The sequence below is a fragment of the Pongo pygmaeus genome, chromosome 11, assembly GCF_028885625.2.
Source record: "Pongo pygmaeus isolate AG05252 chromosome 11, NHGRI_mPonPyg2-v2.0_pri, whole genome shotgun sequence".
In the NCBI taxonomy this organism is placed as follows: Eukaryota; Metazoa; Chordata; class Mammalia; order Primates; family Hominidae; genus Pongo; species Pongo pygmaeus.
In genome coordinates, this window is record NC_072384.2 from 37,495,172 (window position 1) to 37,515,041 (window position 19,870).

Consider the following 19,870-nt stretch of genomic DNA (forward strand, 5'->3'; position numbering starts at 1 on the left):
AAAAAAGGCCACAAAGCCCTTATGCCCTTATTATTCTATTGTCTTTGAATATAAAATCAAAATTACTTATTCAATAATCTTAATTACCTTTTTCATTAGAAAACTAATATCATTTGCCGAACTAATCCAGAGAGATTATTAACAAGTAGGGTATGAGAAGGAGTTTCCGGACACTGACATAGTTACAGATGATAGGAAGGCAACAGAAACACTAACTGAATAGTCTGACAGACATGTGGTCTTGTATATGCAAATATTTTTTAAAATTCTCATAATGAACTATGACATTAGATTCAGGTACTGTTTATTAAAAGTGTAACTTTAATAGATTTCCATCAAAATAGTTACATATTTTGAGTCTTTGATAAATATGTTACTTTGCAAATTTCACTCATGTAAAGTATCTCATTCCTGAAAATAGTGGAAAAATTAAATACTGTCATCTGCCTGTCTTGAAGTAGTATGAGGTTATGTTTGCGTTAATATTCATACATACCTCAAATAACTAGGATTTTTATGCATAGATGAATTTCTAATCAACGGGGTAAAGATACAACATGCATGAAAAGGTTTTCAGTTTTGCTACATTCCAAATTACTGAATTCAAACAGAAAGTGAAAGGAGTGAACCCCTTAGGTAAAAGTATTCACTTTGTATATATCAAAGTGGACATGTCACCAAAGTGGACATGTATATAACATGCTTCAGAGTATTTCAAAACATAAGCTGTGTGATCACAGAGTAACTTAGGCTTATGTCAGGCCAGAGGCTCTCCTGAATGTGTTTATTAAAGTGGTTAATTCGAATAAAAACACCCGAGGAGGACCTTCACCCTGCCCACATACTGTGAGGTATTTACCTCCAATATTGGTTCACTGATGAAACACACACCTTAGGGAGAGAGGAAAGTAAGTTATAAACCTGCTGCAGATTCCCCACTGAAGACATTTCTCTACTAAGTACCCCTAGTTAGACTTTTACCTTGATGCAAATTCATGGTGGTATGGTTTCTGGGTTAGTGTGATTCTGCTAGACTATGAGTTCCAAAAGAACAAGACCTTGACTTTGTGTTCACTGCATTTATCTAACATTTAAATAAAACACTGGGAGATACCCATCTTATGATAACATTAGATGAATGAACAAACTATCCAGTGTCACCCTGAACATATCCCTTTCCATGAAATAAGGAAATATCACTGAGATCAACTCTTAGAAAATGGGCTCAAGAATAAACAGGAATGATGTCCCATGAAGCTGAAAAATACAGGAAAGCTGGGAGCAGAGGAGGTTTATGCTGCAATATGAGGACTGCAAGAACCAACTACATACAAAACAATCTTGATACTCAGACTTTGAGGTACCTACTTTATTGTTCCCACAGGGGCTAGTCTTTCTGATATGCAATAAATTAGAAACTGAAAATGCAAATTTGCCACTCAATTTGCATTTATTGTGGTAGCATACTTAATCCCTGAAAAGATCCATAGAACTCAAATAAGCAACTGCAAAGAAAATATTAGAACTGTGATAAGTGGGCAACAAAATTAGAAGACAGATCACCTCATCTCTAACATTCCTATAGCAACTTAGGATTTGAACTTTCATGAAAAGTTCTAATGTGTTGGAAAGAACAACATCATAGCAATACCCCAACTACTTTTTAGAAACAGCTTTCAATCTCCTCTTCATAACCAGGACAGATAGCACTCATTTCTAGGGTACATTGTCAAAGGTGTGTCTGTGCTTATTCAAAGCATAATGCTGTTTATAACTGTATCTAATTCTCTGACACTCAAAATCCACACTGAAATTTTAAAAATATAAATGTGATCTTATTTTATGGATAAGTTTTAATCTACCTTGTTTATCTTAAAATAGTAAAGTACAAGGAATTCAGTTTTCCACCATGATGGCATAAATATATGGTACTAGACTCACTCTCTTACTGTGAGTTACCATACAATTAAACAAAATACATAAGGCAATAAATAAATAAAATAAAATGTAGTCTTTTATATTTTTTAGGTATTTATTTTTAAGTATCTATTAAGTAGCAAGCAGACCAGGACTGTGATTCTTGAGAGAAAGCAAGCATATGAGGTTTGTCCCACATCCGTTGATGCTTTCTACCACAATCAAGAAGACAGAAGCCAAGTCTATCCTCCTATCTCTCGATCTCCTATTCAGAGATAGGAGATCAATACTAAGGAATCTGGAATTTGTAGGGCATTTCACCAGAGAAGAGGAAGCTTGGGGAGGTGAGGGGAGAGGAGTGTAAAAGTCGTGCGGACATTCAGTGCCGTTCTTAATGAAGGGCTGACTCGTGCATGCACAAAGCAAGACTCTACAAGCCTAAGCACTGTAGGACTAAGGGCAAAACTGAAACAGCCCAGCCTAACAGCAGATAGAAATACAGTTCTACAGAAAAAAAAAAAAAAAAAAAAAAAGCACAGGAAAAGGTAAAACATCCATAATACAAAAGACTACATTTTTATTTCTTCTATTAATTTCATTTTATGTAAAGTACTAACTGTAAGCAGACTATAGTATATTATGATACATAATGAACAAAAGCTTAAAAAATAAAGAAATGAAAATAGAATACCAAAATATTCATTAAGCACAATATAAGTCAGAAATGGAAGAATAGAGAAACAAAACCAGATAGGAAAAAGAGAATACAAATACCAAGATGACAGACATAAACACAGCTATACAAAAATTGTTTTGAATGTATGTGGACTGAGTATCCCAATTATAGAGCAGATATTCTTAGACTGGGTAAAAAAAACCAAAATGTAAATATTTGCTATCTACAGGATATCATTTTAAATATAAAGATACAGATAAGAGGAAAGTAAAAGGATGGGGAAAAAAGACACACCATGCAAATAGCAAGTAAATGTAATAAAGCTAGTAGTAATGCATCGATATAAGACAAAATAGACATTAAGACTAGAAATACCTTACTATTGAAATGAAATGTGGAAAAACTAGAAATATAAGCAGAAATAAGGAAATATTTCATAATGTGAGAAGGAATAAGTAATCAAGATTGTATAACAATTATAAATATGTAGATACATAACAATAGAGTTCCAAAATGCATTAAACAAAAACTGACAAAACTAGTGATAAAAATAGACACATTTATCATTGTAGTTGGAGATGTCAGTACCTTTCTTTCAGTATTAATTGAAATAGGAATACAGAAGATTTGAACAACTTGATCAACCAACTTGACCTAATTGACATTTATAGAATAATGCATCTAACAACTACAGAATAGACCTTCTTTTCATGTATGCATGGAACAGTCATTAAGAAAGACAATATACTGGGCCATAAACCAAGTCTCAATGCCTTTTAAAGGACTGAAATTATGTAGAGCTCTGACTACAGCTGAATTAAAGTAGAAGTCAATTACAAAAAATAGACATAAAAAATCCTCAAATATTTGGAGATTAAACAACACTCAAGTAATTCATGGGTCAAAGAAGAATCACAGAAAAATAAGAATTTTAAACCAAATGTTAAGAAAAATAAAATATGTCAATATCTACTAGATGCAGTTAAAATAGTACTTAAAGGAAAATGTGTAGCTTTACATGATTATGTTGAAAGAAAAAAATGATTTAAAATCAATGATTTAATTTTCAACCTTATAAGCCTATAAAAAAATAAATTAAAAACTAAATTGTAAAAAGAAAAATAAAGATAAAAGCAGAAAACAATAAAATTAAAAACAAGAAAATAATAAATACAAATAACAAAGCAAAAGTGTCTTTTTTAAAGTTTAGTAAAATATAAATTGTTAAAAAAATTCACTTTTAAAATAGAAATTTTCCACAAAGAAAAGCAAGCACAGATAGTTTTATTGGTGAATTCTATCCTATTTAAAGAACATATAAAACCAGCCTTAGGCTGAGTGCCATGGCTCATGCCTCTAATCCTAGCACTTAGGGAGGCTGACGCAAGTGGATCGCTTTGAGCTCAGGAGTTTGAAAACAGCCTTGCCAAAATGGCAAAATCCTGAGTCCACAAAAAATAAAAAAGTTAGCCGGGCATGGTGGCTCATGCCTGTGGTCCCAGCTACTCAGGAGGCTGAGGCTGGAGGATTGCTTGAGCCTAGGAAGCGGAGGTTGCAGTGAGCCAACATTGAGCCACTGCTCACCAGTCTGGGAGACAGAGTGAGATTCTGTCTCAAACAAAATAAAAACTAAAATAAATAAAACCAATTTTGCACAAAATATATCAGAAAATAGAGAAGAATACTTCCCAACAGATTTTGTGAAGCCAGCCCAACACTTATGCTAAAGTCCAATATTAACATTAAAAGTACACAAACAGCAATTGAAAATTCTTAATAAAACGATTAATTAACAAATTAAATATAGCAATATATAGTATATTAGAGACAAGTAAAATTTTTTTCAGAAATCTTAGTTTGGTTAAACTTTCAAAAATGACTCAATGTGATTTACAGTATTAACAAAAGACATATTTTATGTCAATAGATACAGTAAAAAACATTTGACAAAATCCAATACCCAATTATTATAAAGCTCTTAGCCAAATTCAAACAGAATTTTACTTTCTCCATCTGATAAAATGCAATTATGAAAAACCTACAACTAACATAATACTCATTTGTGAAACTGAATACTTACCTGCCAAGACTGTGAACAATGCAAGGATCTACACTCTCTGCCCTTGTATACAACATTCTATTAGAAGTTCTAGCTAGTGCCATAAGGCAAGAAAAAGAAGTAAATGGCATAATAATTAAGTGGAAGATGGGAGGCAAGCTTTATTTATGGACAACAGCATTGTATACATAGATAGCTTTTTGTATCTACAGAAAAAATTGCTAGAACCAATAAATGAATTTAGCATTATAGTAGTGTATGAGGATTAATACACAAAAGTCATTGTATTTTTTATGTTTTGTATATTTATTTATAAAATAATTGTATTTCTAATATTAGTGAGCAATTGGAAAAAAATAAAAACTAGTTGCTTAAAAAACAAAAAAACTTGAAATCATTTTAATAAAAGATGTGTAAGATTTCTAAACTAAGCATTTCAATTCATTGTTGAGAGAAATTAAAATGAAATTTAATTTAATTTCATTTTAATTTTAATGAAGTGGAGAGATACACCATGTTTATGCACTAGAAAATTCAATATTGTTAAAATGTCTTATTTTTTTCAAATCAATCTATGAATTTAATGCAATTCTAATTAAAAGCCCCAAAAGTATTTTTTTAATAAATTGACTATACGATTCTAAAATTTACATTAAAAAGCAAATGATCTACCAATCTTTGTAAAGGACAAACAAAACAGTCTTTAAAAAGAACAAAGTTAGAGCATTAAAACAAACTTTCAGGAATCTAGAAGGATCCATGGAAGAATATCTTAAAGCATAATAGGAGAGAAAAAGATTACTTAGGATGCAAAAACAATAATAAAGAATAATTAGACTTCATCAAAATGAAAACTTATGTCACCAAAAGACATCACTAAGAAAATGGAAGTGCAAGACATAAATCGATAAAAAATATGTATTTTACATACATATGACAACAATATTGTATCTAGATATAAATCAATTATTAAAAGTTAAATACTCAATTTAAAAATAGGCAAAATATTGAGATACCTCACAGAAGAAGATATAGGCATGGTCAAGAAGGACATAAAATGGTTTTTATTATTAATCATCTAGAGAACATAAATTTAAATAAAAATATACATAATGAGATACCATTTAATATCCACCTCAATGGCTACTGTTAATGATTGATAACACCACTTACTGGCAAGAATGGAAAGCCACTAAATTTTGCACATTATTGATGAGAGTTTAAAATAGTACAACTACTTTGGGAAAATGTTTGGCAGTTTTGTTAATAAAGTTAAACCTGCATTTACCCTATCACCCAGCAATCCCCCTCCTGGGTATTTGCCCAAGAGAAATTAAACATGTCCACAAAAAGACTTGTGTAAAAATGTTCGTTGAAGGTTAATTCATAGTAGCTGCAAATTAAAAACAACCCAAATGTTCATCTGCAGGAGACTTAGTAAACAAACGTGCTATATTCATGTAACGAAATACTATTCAGCAATGAATAAATAAAATAAATACCGAAATACACAACACGCATGAATCTCAAAATTGTTGCATTAAAGAATAGAAGTCGTATACAAAATATCACTGAACTTTTATAAACCTCAAAAACACCTTTTTTCCACCTGGCTTTTAGCATGTCTCAGGCACTTGGAAATAGAAAGATAATAAATAAAATAAAGATCAACTCTGTGAGCTTTAATTCAAGACAGAAAATGGGAATCCATCAGAATTGTGAAGGAGACCCTGGGGAGCAGAATATGGGCAAACAGCTTCCGTGATGACATCTAGCTGTAAAGGTAAGTAAAGCCTCAGTACTGAGAAAAGCAGAGAGCCTTCCTATGTTACTTACCTTTCCACTGGGGATCTGAACAACCCAGGCTGAGGGAAAGCACTTTTGTTTCCCCTAAGCCCTGGAGCTAACTTGGGGAGAGAAGAGGCTTAGAGGAAAGAGAGACACTGGGAAAAGCTACAGGCTTTTTAATTGAGCTCATACAAAATCAACCATTTTTTGGTAACCCAGCATTGTGGTCATGCTGGCATTATAGTCTTAGGCCAAAGATTAGAGCTCCTGCTCTGGATTTGGGTAGGGGCTGCTGCAACCAGAACTGTGGAAAGCACCTCAGCAGTAGGAATTGGAATTGTGCTGTCCCCAGTCATTAGCCTGGAGTGGGAGGAGAGCTGCTACGGCTGCAGTTTCTTCTGGGCAGTGAGACTTGCAACCAGGGCCAGCTTGGTGACCTGAAACCCGCCTGTCAGTGTCATTGCTGGGTGCTGAAGCTGGCTTCTCTGAGGTCATAGTGCACCAGAGCCCTCTCCACTCCACTCCCTGTCAGAAATCTAGGCATTTGGAGCATACACTTACCCGGAACAGCAGCCTGAGCCACCCCACCCTTCCTGGATATAAATCGTGGTGCAGTGGAGCCATCTCCACTCTACACATAGGCAAATCAGCAGGCATTTGGAGCACCGATTCATGTGGACTAGTAACCTGAGTCACCACAGCCTTCCTGTACAGAGATCCTCGTGTAGGGAGGCCGTCTCCAATCTATGGAGAGACAGGCAAATCTCTAGGCATTCAGAGCACCCCTTACTTAGATTAGAAGCCTGAGCTGCTCCAACCATCCTGTACAGAGATCCTGGTGCAGGGGGTGCCCTCTACAGTCCATGCTCATGCAGATCTTCAGGTACTAGAGCACTCAGTCCCCTGGATTAGGAGTTCAGGCTGTACCCCCTGCCCATGAAGAGAACTTGAGGCTGAGAAGGTTTTGCAGTTCCACACCTAGGTACATGTCTGTGTGCTTCGTGGTCACCCACTGTATTCTCCATTGGGACTGGCACTTGTGCCTGCCATCAGGGGACCTATAGGCCAACCTGTCTGATCAAGCCCAGCCTATCTTTCTCCACAACCCCCAAGGGCTGAACAGGGTGCTCAGCCCACTGTGTACTCCATGAGTCGACCTATTGCCTGAGCAACAGAAAGCTTCTTCCAGTAAACAAGGCCAGTAGATACCCAGCCACATTGGCCACAGCCCATTCTTACCCATAAGTCCCATGGACTGGCTTGTAGGTCAGACTGTACAGCCCAGTGAAAAAACATGCTGACAGAACTGCATACAGCTTTAGAAGCAAACCCAAAAGACCCCATCCAGCATTTTCTACAGTCACACCCCCTGGGAAGGGGTGGAAAAGGAAAGGGAAAGAAAAAAATAATGATAATATTTTAGGGAAAGAAAGACAAGGGGAAAAAATACTACCTGCATGAAAATAATTAAAAATATTAGAAGTGCCTGCATCTCCAGATGAGAGGGAACCAGCAAAGGACTTCTGGTACCATGAAAAATCTAAATGTAGTGACACCACCAAAGGAGTACACTAGCTCTTCAGCAATGGTACCTAACCAAAATGCCAGATAACCAGAAATGACAGATAAAGAATTCAAAGCAAGGATTGCAAGGAAGTTCAATGAAATCCAAGAAACAGTTGAAAATCAACACACACAAACTTCTAAAACAATCCAGAAAATGAAAGAAGAAATAAACATCTTAAAAAGAAATCAATCAGAGCTTCTGGGATTGAAAAACACACTTAATTTTTTTTCAAAATACAGTTGAAAGCTTTATCAACAGAATGGATCAACCAAAAAAGAGAATCTCAGACCTTGAAGACTGATCTCTCAAATTAACCCAGTCAAACAAAAATAAAGAAAAATAAATTTAAAAAGTAAATAAAATCTTCAAGAAATAGGAGATTATGTGAAGCAACCAAATCTACAAATTATGAGTATTCCTGAGAAAGAGAAAAAGTAAACAACCTAAAAAATATATTTGAGGGAAATTCAAGAACATTTCCCCAATCTTGCTAGATGGATAGACATCTAGATATAAGAAATCCAGAGAACACCTGTGAGATACCCTACAAAATGAGCATAACCAAGGTATATAGTCATCATACTGTCCAAGGCGAACACTAAAGAAAATAATCTTAAAGGCAGCTGAAGAAAAAAGTCAAATTACATACAAAGGGAATCTTTTCAGGCTAACAGCTGACTTCTCAGCAGAAATCTCAAAAGCCAGAGGAGATTGAGGACCTATTTTAAGCATTCTTAAAGAAAAGAAATTCCAACCAAGAATTTTATATCTTATATCCTGCCAAACTAAGCTTCATAAGTGAAGAAGAAAAAGTCTTTTTCAGACAAGCAAGTGCTAAGGTAATTTGTTACAACTACACCAGAATTACAAGAGATCCTTCAGGGAGTTTTGAACATGAAAATGAAAGAACAATACCTACTTCCACAAAAACACATTTAATTACATAGCCCACAGACCCCAGAAAGCAACCACACAGTAGGGACTAGAAAACAACAAGCTGACAACTTCACAATAGGATAAAACCTCACATATCAATATTAATCTCAAAATTATTCCCTCAAATGATCTAAATACCATACTTAAGAGGCATAGAGTGATAAGTTGAATTTTTAAAAAGACCCATCCATCTGCTTTCTTCAAGAGACTCATCTCACATGTAACGACACCCATGAGCTCTATGTAAAGAATTGGAGAAAGATCTACCACACATATGAAAAACAAAAAAAGCAAGGGTTGCTATTCTTATATCAGATAAAAACAGATTTTAAACTAACCACAGTAAAAAAGGACAAGGAAGGGTATCACATAATGATAAAAGGTTCAATTTAACAAGAAGACCTAGCTATCCTAAATATATGCGCACCTACCATGGGAGCTCCCAAATTCATAAAACAAGTACTTCTACATCTACAAAAAGACTTAGATGGCCACACACACAATAATAGTGGGGAACTAAACGACCCCACTGACTGCATTAAACAGATAATTGAGGCAGAAAACTGACAAAGAAATTATGGATTTAAATTACATATTTAACCCATTGGAATTAACAGACATCTACAGAATACTCCACCCATTAAGCACAGAATATGCATTTTTCTCATCTCTTGGAACATACTTCAAAATCGACTACATGCTCAGCCATAAAGCAAGTCTCAATAAATTCAAAAAAATCTAAATGATACCAACCATCCAACCATACTCTTGGACCACAGTAGAATAACAATAGAAATCAATACCAAGATGATCACTCAAAATCACACAATTACATTGAAATTAATCAACTTGCTCCTGAATGACTTTTGGGTAAACAGTGAAATTAAGGCAGAAATCAATAAATTATTTTAAATAAGTGAAAGCAGAAATGCAATATACCAAAATTTCTAAGATACAGCAAAACTGTATCTACCTCAAAAAGTTGGAAAGATCCCAAATTAATGATCTAACATCACTACTAGAGGAACTAGAAAATCAAGAACAAATTGACCCCAAAGCTAGCAGAAGAAAAGAAATAACTAAAACCAGAGCAGTACCAAATGAAAATGAGACCCCAAAATCTATACAAAGAATTAATGAAACCAAAGGTTGAAAAAAATAAAGTTGAGGGACTGCTAGCTAGGTTAGCAAAGAATAAAAGAAGGTCCAAATAAGCACAATCAGAAATAACAAAGGTGACATTACAACTAATCCCTCAGAACTAAAAAGATTCTCAAGAACTATTGTGGACACTTCTATGGACACAAACTAGAAAATCTAGATGAAACTGACAAATCCCAGGAAACATACAGCCTCCCAAAATTGAATCGGGAAGAAATCAAAATTCTAGACAGATGAATATCAAGTTCCAAAATTGAATCAATAATTCAAAAACCTACCAACCAAACAAAGCCACAGGCCAGATGGATTCACAGTCAAGTTCTACCAGACATAAAGAGATCTGATCCCAGTTCTACTGAAACTAGTCTAAGAAATTAAAGATGGTGACTCCTCCCTAACTCATTCTACAAAGCCAGCATTACCCTGATACCAAAACCTGACAAAGACACAAAAAAAAACAAAAAGAAAACTATAACCCAAGCCAATATCCCTGATGAACAGATACAAAAATTCTCAACAAAATATTAGTAAACAGAATCAAGTAGCACATCAAAAAGTTAATTCACCATGATTAAGTAGGATTTTTTCGCAGGATGTGAGCTTGATTAGACATACAAAAATCAATAAATGTAATTCACCACATACAATTAAAAACAAAAACATATGATTATCTCAATAGATGTGGAAAAAACTTTTGATAAAATCAAATATCCCTTCATGATAAAAACCCTGAAGAATGTAGACATTGAAGGAACACATCCTAAAATAGTAAGAGCCATTTATGAAAAACCCACAGCCAACAACATACTGAATAATTAAAAACTGGAAGCATTCCCCTTGAGATCTGGAATAAGATAAGCGTGTCCTCTCTCACGACTCCTATTCAACATAGTACTAAAAATCCTAGCCAGAGCAATCAGGCAAGATAAAGAAATAAAAGGCAACCAAGTAGGAAAAGAAAAAGTCAAACTATCCCTCTTTGCAGACAATATGATTGTATACCTAGAAAACCCTAAAGACTCCACCAAAAAGGCTCCTGAAACTGATAAGTGACCTCAGTAAAGTCTCAGGATGCAAAAATTAATGTATAAAAATCAGTAATATTTCTACCACACTAGTAGTGTTCAAGTTGAGAGCCAGATCGAGAACGCAGTACAATTTACAATAGCTACAAAAACACACACATACAACAACCACCACCACCTAGGAATACGTCTAACCAAGAAGGTGAAAGATCTCTACAAGAAGAACTATAAAATACTGCTGAAATAAATCATAGATGACATAAACAAATGGAAAAACATTCCATGCTCATGAACTGAAAGAATCAATCTCATTTAAATGGTCATACTGTCAAAAGTAATTTACAGATTTAATGCTATTCCTATCAAACTACCAACATCATTTTTCACAGAACTAGAAAAAAACTATTTTAAAATTCATATGGAACCAAAAAGAGCCCAAACACTCAAAGTAATTCTAAGCAAAAAGGCCAATGCTGGAGGCATCACGTATCCAAATTCAAACTATATAATATAAGGCTACAGTAGCCAAAACAGCATAGTTCTGGTACAAAAACTGGCACATAAATCAGTGAAACAGAATAGAGAAACCAGAAATAAAGCTATATACTTCCAGCCATCTGATCTTTGAAAAAGTCAACAAAAATAAGTGATGAGGAAAAGACTCCCTATTCAATAATTGGTGCTAAAACAGCTGGCTAGCAATATGCTGAAGAATGAAACTGGACATTGCCTTTCACTGTATATACAAATTAACTCAAGATGGATTAGATTTAAATATAAGATCTCAAACTATAAGAATCCTACAAGAAAACCTAGGATATACCATTCTGGATATCAGCCTTGGAAAATAATTTATGACCAAGTCCTCAAAAGCAATTGCAAAAAAAAAAAATGACAAGTGGGATCTAATTAAAGACCTTCTGCACAGAAAAAGAAACAATCAATAGAATAAATAAATGAGAGAAAATATTTGCAAACTATGCCTCTGACTAGGATTTAATATCCAGAATGTATAAGGAATTTAAATTAACAAGCCAAAATAAAACCATTAAAAATAGGCAAAAGACGCAAACAGACACTTCTCTAAAGAAGACATACAGGCAACCAACAAATATGAAAAACTGCTCAATATCACAAATCATCAGAGAAATGCAAATCAAAACCACAGTGAAATATAATCTCATACCAGTCAGAATTGGCTATTTTTAGAAAAATAAAACAAAATAAATAAAAACATGCTGTTGAAGCGTGGAGAAAAAGGGATGCGTATACACTGTTGATGGGCATGTAAATCAGTTCAGCCACTGTGGAAAGCCGTTTGGAGATTTCTCAAAGAACTTAAAACGAAGCTACTATTTGATCCAGCAATCACATTACGGGGTATATATCCAAAAGCAAATAAAACATCCTACCAAAAGGACACATGCACTCATATGTTAATCACAGCACTATTCACAACAGCAAAGACATGGCGTCAACCCAGGTGCCAATCAATGGTGGACTCAATTTAAAAAATGTGGTATGTATATGTCATGAAATACTATGCAGCCATAAAAAAGAACAAAATAATGTCATTTGCAGCAACACGGATGGAACTGGAAGCCATTATTCTATGTAAATTAAAGCAGGAACAGAAAACCGAACACCTCATGTTTTCACTTTAAAATGGGAGCTAAAAATTGGGTACAATTAGGCATAGAGATGGCAACAATAGACACTGGGGACTACAAGAAGGAGGAAGGGTTGAAAAACTAGCATTCAGTACTATGCTCACTGTCTGGGTGACAGGATCAGTTGTACTTCAAACCTCAGCATCATGCAAAATATCCAGGTAAGAAAACCTGTACATGTACACCCTGAATGTAAACTAAAAGTTGAAAATATTTTTTAAAAAGGATTCAAGAATAGGCAAACTAATCTATGGTGACATAAATCAGAACAGGGAATGCCTGTGGGAGTTGTAGATTAAATGGAGGTAAGAGATGACTTTCTGGGATGATGGAAGTATTCTATTAATGGGCATAGCTGTCAGATGGTTGTACATTTGTCAAGTCTCCATTAAATTATGTTCTTGAGAGTGCATTTCACTGCCTATAAACTTTACTGAACAAATACAAATAGCATGTCTCTTGCAAATTTGTGGCCTTTCTACTATTATCAGTAACAAATTACTTAGAACACTTTTTACCCCATGAGTTACCAGAGTTGAGAATTTCAGGCATACAACAAAAAAATCCATGCTGGAAGTCACTCATAGGAAGTGGTCTAGAGAATCCAATAGCTATATTACCTTAGCATAGTTGCAGGAGTGAGAACCACTGAGTCAACAAATGTGTAAAGTTAAGGATAGAAGTGGCCCATTTCTACCATTGCTCACAGTATAAGAAGTTGTAAGCTGCTACTAGAAGCCACTATTTATTCATTTACTCAATCAAATATTTAACTAGTGGCGACTATGAATGATACGGTTTTGTCCCTGAATCCCGCCTGCTCCAAATCCAGCTGTGGCTAAAAGTGGCCCAGTTACAGCTTGGGCCGCTGCTTCAGTGAGTTTAAGCCATAAGCTTTGGTGGCTTGCATGTGGTGATAAGCCTGTGGATGCACAGAGCACAAGAATTGAGGCTTGGGAGCCTCCACCTAGATTTCAGAGGACGTATGGAAAACCCTGGATGTTCAGGCAGAGAAGCCTGCTGCAAAACCAGAGCCCTCACAGAGAACCTTTGCTAGGGCAGTGCAGATGGAAAATGTGGGGTTGAAGTCCTCACACAGAGTCCTGACTGGGGCACTGCCTAGTGGACCTGTGAAAAGAGGGTCACTGTTCTCCAGGCTGTGGAATGGCAGAATCATCATCAGCTTGCACCATGCACCAGGAGAAGCCACAAGCACTCAACACCAGCCCATGAGAGAAGCCATGGGGGCTGATCCCGGCAAAGCCACAGGGGAGGAGATGCCCAAGGCCTTGGGAGCCACCCCTTGCACCAGTATTCCCTGGATGTGAGACATTGAGTTGAAAGAGATTATTTTGGAGCTTTAAGATTTAATGACTGCCCTTCTGGGTTTTGGACTTCTATCAGGCCTGTAGCCCTTTTTTCCTGGCTGATTTCTCCCTTTTGGAATGAGAGTATTTGCCCAATGTCTATACCCCTATTGCATCTTGGAAGTAACCAACTTGTTTTTGATTTTACAGGCTTATAGGGACTAGCCTTGTCTCAGATGAGACTCTGGACTTTTGAGTGAATGCTGAAAATGCATTAAGACTTTGGGGGACTGCTAGGAAAGCATGATTGTATTTTGCAATGTGAGAAGAACATGAGATTTTGTAGGGGCTGAGAGCAGATTTATATAGTTTGGATCCGTGCCCCCAACCAAATCTTATGTCAAATTATAAGCATCAGTGTTGGAGGTGGGGCCTGCTGGGTGGTGATTGGATCATTGTGGGGGCAGATTTCCCCACATGGTGCTGTTCTAATGAGTGAGTTCTCATGAGACTTTGTTGTTTAAAAGTATGTGGCACCTCCCTGCCCCCTTTCCTCCTGCTCTGGCCATGTGAAGTGCTGATTTCCCCTTTAACTTCCACCATGATTGTAAGTTTCCTGAGGCCTCCCCAGAAGCTGAGCAGATGGCAGCAGAATGCTTCCTGTACAGCCTGTGGAACTGTGAGCCAATTAAACCTCTTTTCTTTATAAATCACCCAGTCTCAGGTATTTATAGAAGTGAGAACGAACTATCACTGTTCTAGGCTCTGGAGATCCAATGGTAATTCCCCTAACATTATGACACTTACAGTATTGTGAGAGAGACATATGTCTATCAAATAGTCACAAAAATACATGTGCTAATATGTATGTATACTAATATGTCCTAATTAGTACTAAAAATATTAATATGAAAAGAGCAATGAAGGAAAGGTACACGGGGCCATAGGAGCTTATCACAATGATAGAAATTCCTTATATTTATCTCTTACAACAACACTACAAAATAAGTGCGATCATTCTTCTTTCCACATAATAGCTGAAGAACTTAAGGCTGTGAGAGCATTAGCAACTTGCTGACGGTTACAGAGCTAGGGAATGGCTGTGCCAGTGTTTTCATTTAGGCCTTTTATCTCTAGATTCTATTGCCTTAACCATAATGATACCAGTGCATATCTACCTAGTCTGGAGATTCAGGAAGATGTTTCTGAAAAATAAACCTACCTAAGCTGAGATCTGAAGGATGGGTAAGAATTATGTAGAAGGAAGAGAAGGGAGTATGTGTGCAAATCCCCCTGGCATGGCTTGAGCCTGATGTAGTTGATGGATGAGAAAGCTGTGTATATCTGTTAATTTGATGAGATTTAGAGAAGATTCTAAAGATGACTTGACCGTCAGAAAAAAATTAGACTTTAAAATTTCAAGGCTGGGAGCGGTGGCTCACAACTGTAATTCCAGCAGTTTGGGAGGCCGAGGCAGGCAGATCACGAGGTCAGGAGCCTGACCAATATGGTGCAACCCCCTCTCTCCTAAAAATACAACAACAACAAAAAATTAGCCGGGCATGATGGCATACGCCTATAATCCCAGCTACTCAGGAGGCTGAGGCAGGAGAATTGCTTGAATCTGGGAGGCTGAGGTTGCAGTGTGCTGAGATCGTGCCATTGCACTCCAGCCTGGGTGATAGAGCGAGACTCCATCTCAAAAAAGAAAAATAAAATAAAGTTTCATTAATTTGTATTGTTCTAAATATTTTTAAAAGAACTGCTTCTACATTAAGAGTTAAACCCGTATTTTCCATGAGCAGCTGAATCCCATTGGTGTTCCATCCTCAGTGAGGATGAGGAATGGGCCATCTTTTGCTGTACAAGAACCCTTTCAAACTTAGATGCCAGCAGTTTTCACTGATTGCTAAGCACTGTGATTGCAGTATCAATGAAATCTTTAGCCCAATTCTTTTTTCTAATCCAGCTGAGGAAAGTTCTTTTCCCAACAACTGTAGCTCCTTGTTCCACAAAGACTCTTCCTTAGGAAACATGAAGCAGTTAATTACCCCTGCCAAACAGCAGGAAGGTAATACTTTTTTCAAATATCAAATCAGTCCAATTTCATTTAAACTTAAATGATTTTTCTGGCCCCTCTTCATGTAGACACCTCTGCAGTCAATTAGCATTGTCACTTTTAATCTTCTGTAGTCAGATCCTGGTCATTTCCCATTAGAGTTCTATTAAATAGATTCTTATGGCCTGGCTGAACTGACTGCAGTGCAGTATCTGCAGGAAGCACGCCAGCCATCATTATGCAGCTGGCATTTACTAAAGGTTAGATATTACTGAGAACCTTAATCAGGAATTATGCTACATTGACTGAAAATTCACTCCTGGATTTCCTTGACACCAAACTCAAATGCTCCTGGTATACTCAGGCTATGCCTGGATGGAAAGGCACCTTGAATTATGCATCTGAACTCAAACCATTTTAAACTCCATGGCCTTTGAGTCAAGATCCAAAGATCATGGAGCTGTCAGGGGTAGAAGAGCCTGTATCTAGCTGCAATGCCAGGTGTGCTCTAACTAAAAAGGAGAGAGGGAACAGTGTCCTCAGGAAAAAAGCCCTATTCTACTGTGGCTTAGTTGAGCCTTGCAAATAAATGTAATAACAATGAGACTATGGAAAACTAAAGGACAGAAAAAACATATAGAAGATTTACATTTTCTAAGTGGAAATAAATACACAGTAAATTCAGAGTAACTCAAAACATATGGCAGAGATGAAAAAGCATCCTCTAACAGAGAAAACAACATGCCAGGTGTCAGACACATGGCTTCCAAATACCCAGTGCTAACTGCTGGTGTGACCTTGAGAAAATCATCTGATTCCACCAGGCCTCTTGCTCTGCAAGTCTCTGGCTCAACATAAACAGGGTACTGAGAAGTGACTGTAGCTGATTAGCACATCTCTCATTAGCAGAATAGGGACCCGGAAAATGAAACAGAATAGAAGACAGAGGAGACCAGCACGAATGGTCCAGCACTCTGCAGCTGGACAGGTTCTCGATGTGGAGTGGCTGAGGGCAAACAGGTCTTACCAAGTCCTAGGAAAAGAGAGGCAGGGAAGGCAGCACTGAAAGACATCTATGTCTACTACAAGTTTTTGTTGGCAGCCCCTCCTAGGGGTTAGAAACCTTCAAACAGACATAGCAGTAGAAGCTATCTCATGGACTGCTTTCTCCTTTCTTCATCCATTGTTAAGGCCTATTCAATAAGTTTCTTAAGCACTTATTAAATAATATCTCTGACCTTTAAGGGCTTACTCTTTAGAAAAAAAAAAGGCTGACTTTGAACAGATGATCCCAGAGAAAATGATAAAACTCACATTATTAACTTTCTTTTAGACCAAAGTTCTTGATCTAAACATGGACCCATTCTAGAGTGGATTACCCCAACTTCCCTCTTACAAAGCTCCATCAATTTCCTTCTAAGTTGCCTCAAAGAAGTTTTCCAGACATAAACTTCTAGAATTAAACAACAAATGAGACTTGTTGGTAGACAGAGATTGGAAATGCTGCTGAATATTTCTAAAGAAATGGAGTGGCTTGGGTTTAGCATACCAGCAACTCAGTAAAGACCATAAAAATGGTCCCCAGGAGAGGTCTTGCTAGAACTATTTTAATAAGGGGCTTAGGATAATTTATAATTAGCCTAGTAGTCAATGTTTGCTAAAGGGCTTGAAAACTATTTTCTTAAACATTTTTGAGCACAATTTCTGAAAATTGTTCTGTCCTATGATCTTTCCATTAACTTAATTTTTTTCATGCAGCCAACATAAATCAGTTGTGATGACTTTAATGTACTAAGGCAGATGGAAGAGGTGAAAAACCAGTGTTTTCAGAATTGTCAGAGAAGGTTTCCTAGAGGACACCTAAGTTGGATGTTAAAGGGTAGAGAAGAGTCAAATTAAATTAGAAAAAGAGAAAAATTATTACCAGGAGGCAGGATCCACGTTGATAACATTGGCCAGAAGAGTGCTGTTCTGCCTGTTTTTCACAAAGTCCAATGCAGAGACAATAAAAGATCTCTGGGACAACAGTTTTCCCTAGTTAAAATGAAAATATCTGCATTGAGTACCAGGGTTGTAAAATGTCTATTCTTACACAATATTCAACAGAAAAATCTAAATAAATAAAAACAAGTGACATTGCTTTTAGCCACAATACTATCAGCATCCCAATATGCATATTTTGCATACTTGCAACTTTCTTACATTTTATCTTTATGTTATCTTGGGTCCATCGAGAAGCAGATGCTAAAATGGGATAAGACATGCAAGAAATTTATCAGGGCAAATGCCTGAGAGAGAAGAGAAAAGGAGCTAAGAGAGGGAGGGAGAGCTGTCAGGCTGTGATACAAACCTGACTCTGAGTGAAGGGGAGAGAGAAGGGAAAGAAGGTTGGGTGGAAGTTTCACAGGCTGCCTGAAATTCTAAGGAAAGGTTGGCAAGGCCATCAGAGATTCCTCTAGGTAAGGTCAGCCTTCAGCAAAGTCCCATATCTCCCTGGCATGGGCCTGATTTAGTAACCCCTCTGCCCAATCATTGTCTGGGGGCAGCACACAGAAAGCATGGCCTCTGTGCAAACACAGTATTGGGATTTGGGGAACAGCAGCTGAGGCCATTGTTCAGTCACACTCCCTGCATTTAAAAACCTAAGAGGCACATTCTTATGCTCACCAAATCTTGAAATTAGACTTTGGACCATACCACAAACATTGGGTCACATGTGACTTACCCTGAATTCTAATAATTTTGACCCAAAGGGCACATAACACTGGTAAGGTGCTTTGTATACTCATAACATCACCACAAAGAAAATATTGCTGTGTTTATTTTATAGATGAGCAAACCTTGTTGACGTGCCTGGTAGGATAAGAACAGAGAACGCCAACCCAGGTCTTTTAACTCCACACCCCACCTGCTTTTCATAGCACATTAAGATGACCAGTATACTACACATTTTCTGGGATAATGAGGAGTACTTTGAATAGTGCATGATTAAAGAAACAAATTATCAACAAAATTAGGATGCTTATGAAAGAGAAAGGAACACTATTAATAATCCCATTGAGGCAATAATTCTTTCTTCACTGACATTTTTCTCACTTCAGTGTATAACCCCACAACTTCCTTTGTGGACAGGTATTTAATATCAATCCTATCCAAATTGCACACAGGCTTAGGTCATCCCTACCAGGAGAACCGTCTTGAGGCTCAGGGAAGAATTATCTACATTTCCCTTCTCACTCTTGCTTCTTTTCCCAGGAAACAATTCAGAGGCTCTGGGCCAATCCTCCAGGCCCATCAAAGCAACTGGAATCTCTGACTCTGTACTTAGAAGATTTGTTTTAGATCATAATTACAGATTAAATTTCACATTTATTTAGCATCTTTGCCACTAACCCTACATTTCATTTGCAAATAGATATTTGCCTACAGTATCTTATTTATTTAATTGATTGCCTGCCTCAGTTTTCAGAGTAATTGTTTATCTCAAGTGGCATAACAGCATGCTCTGTTCCTATGCTCTACTCTGGAAGACGGTGCTGGCTGCTTGGAATAATTCAATGTCTCATTAAAATAAAGAGACTGAAACTTAGCTCCAAAAACTCTCAGCCAAGGTACATGTTCTTGACAGCTTTGCAGATTTCACTTTTCCGGATGAACTTGCACACAGGAAGAATGCTTGCTCAAGCCTAAGTCAATCAAATATTC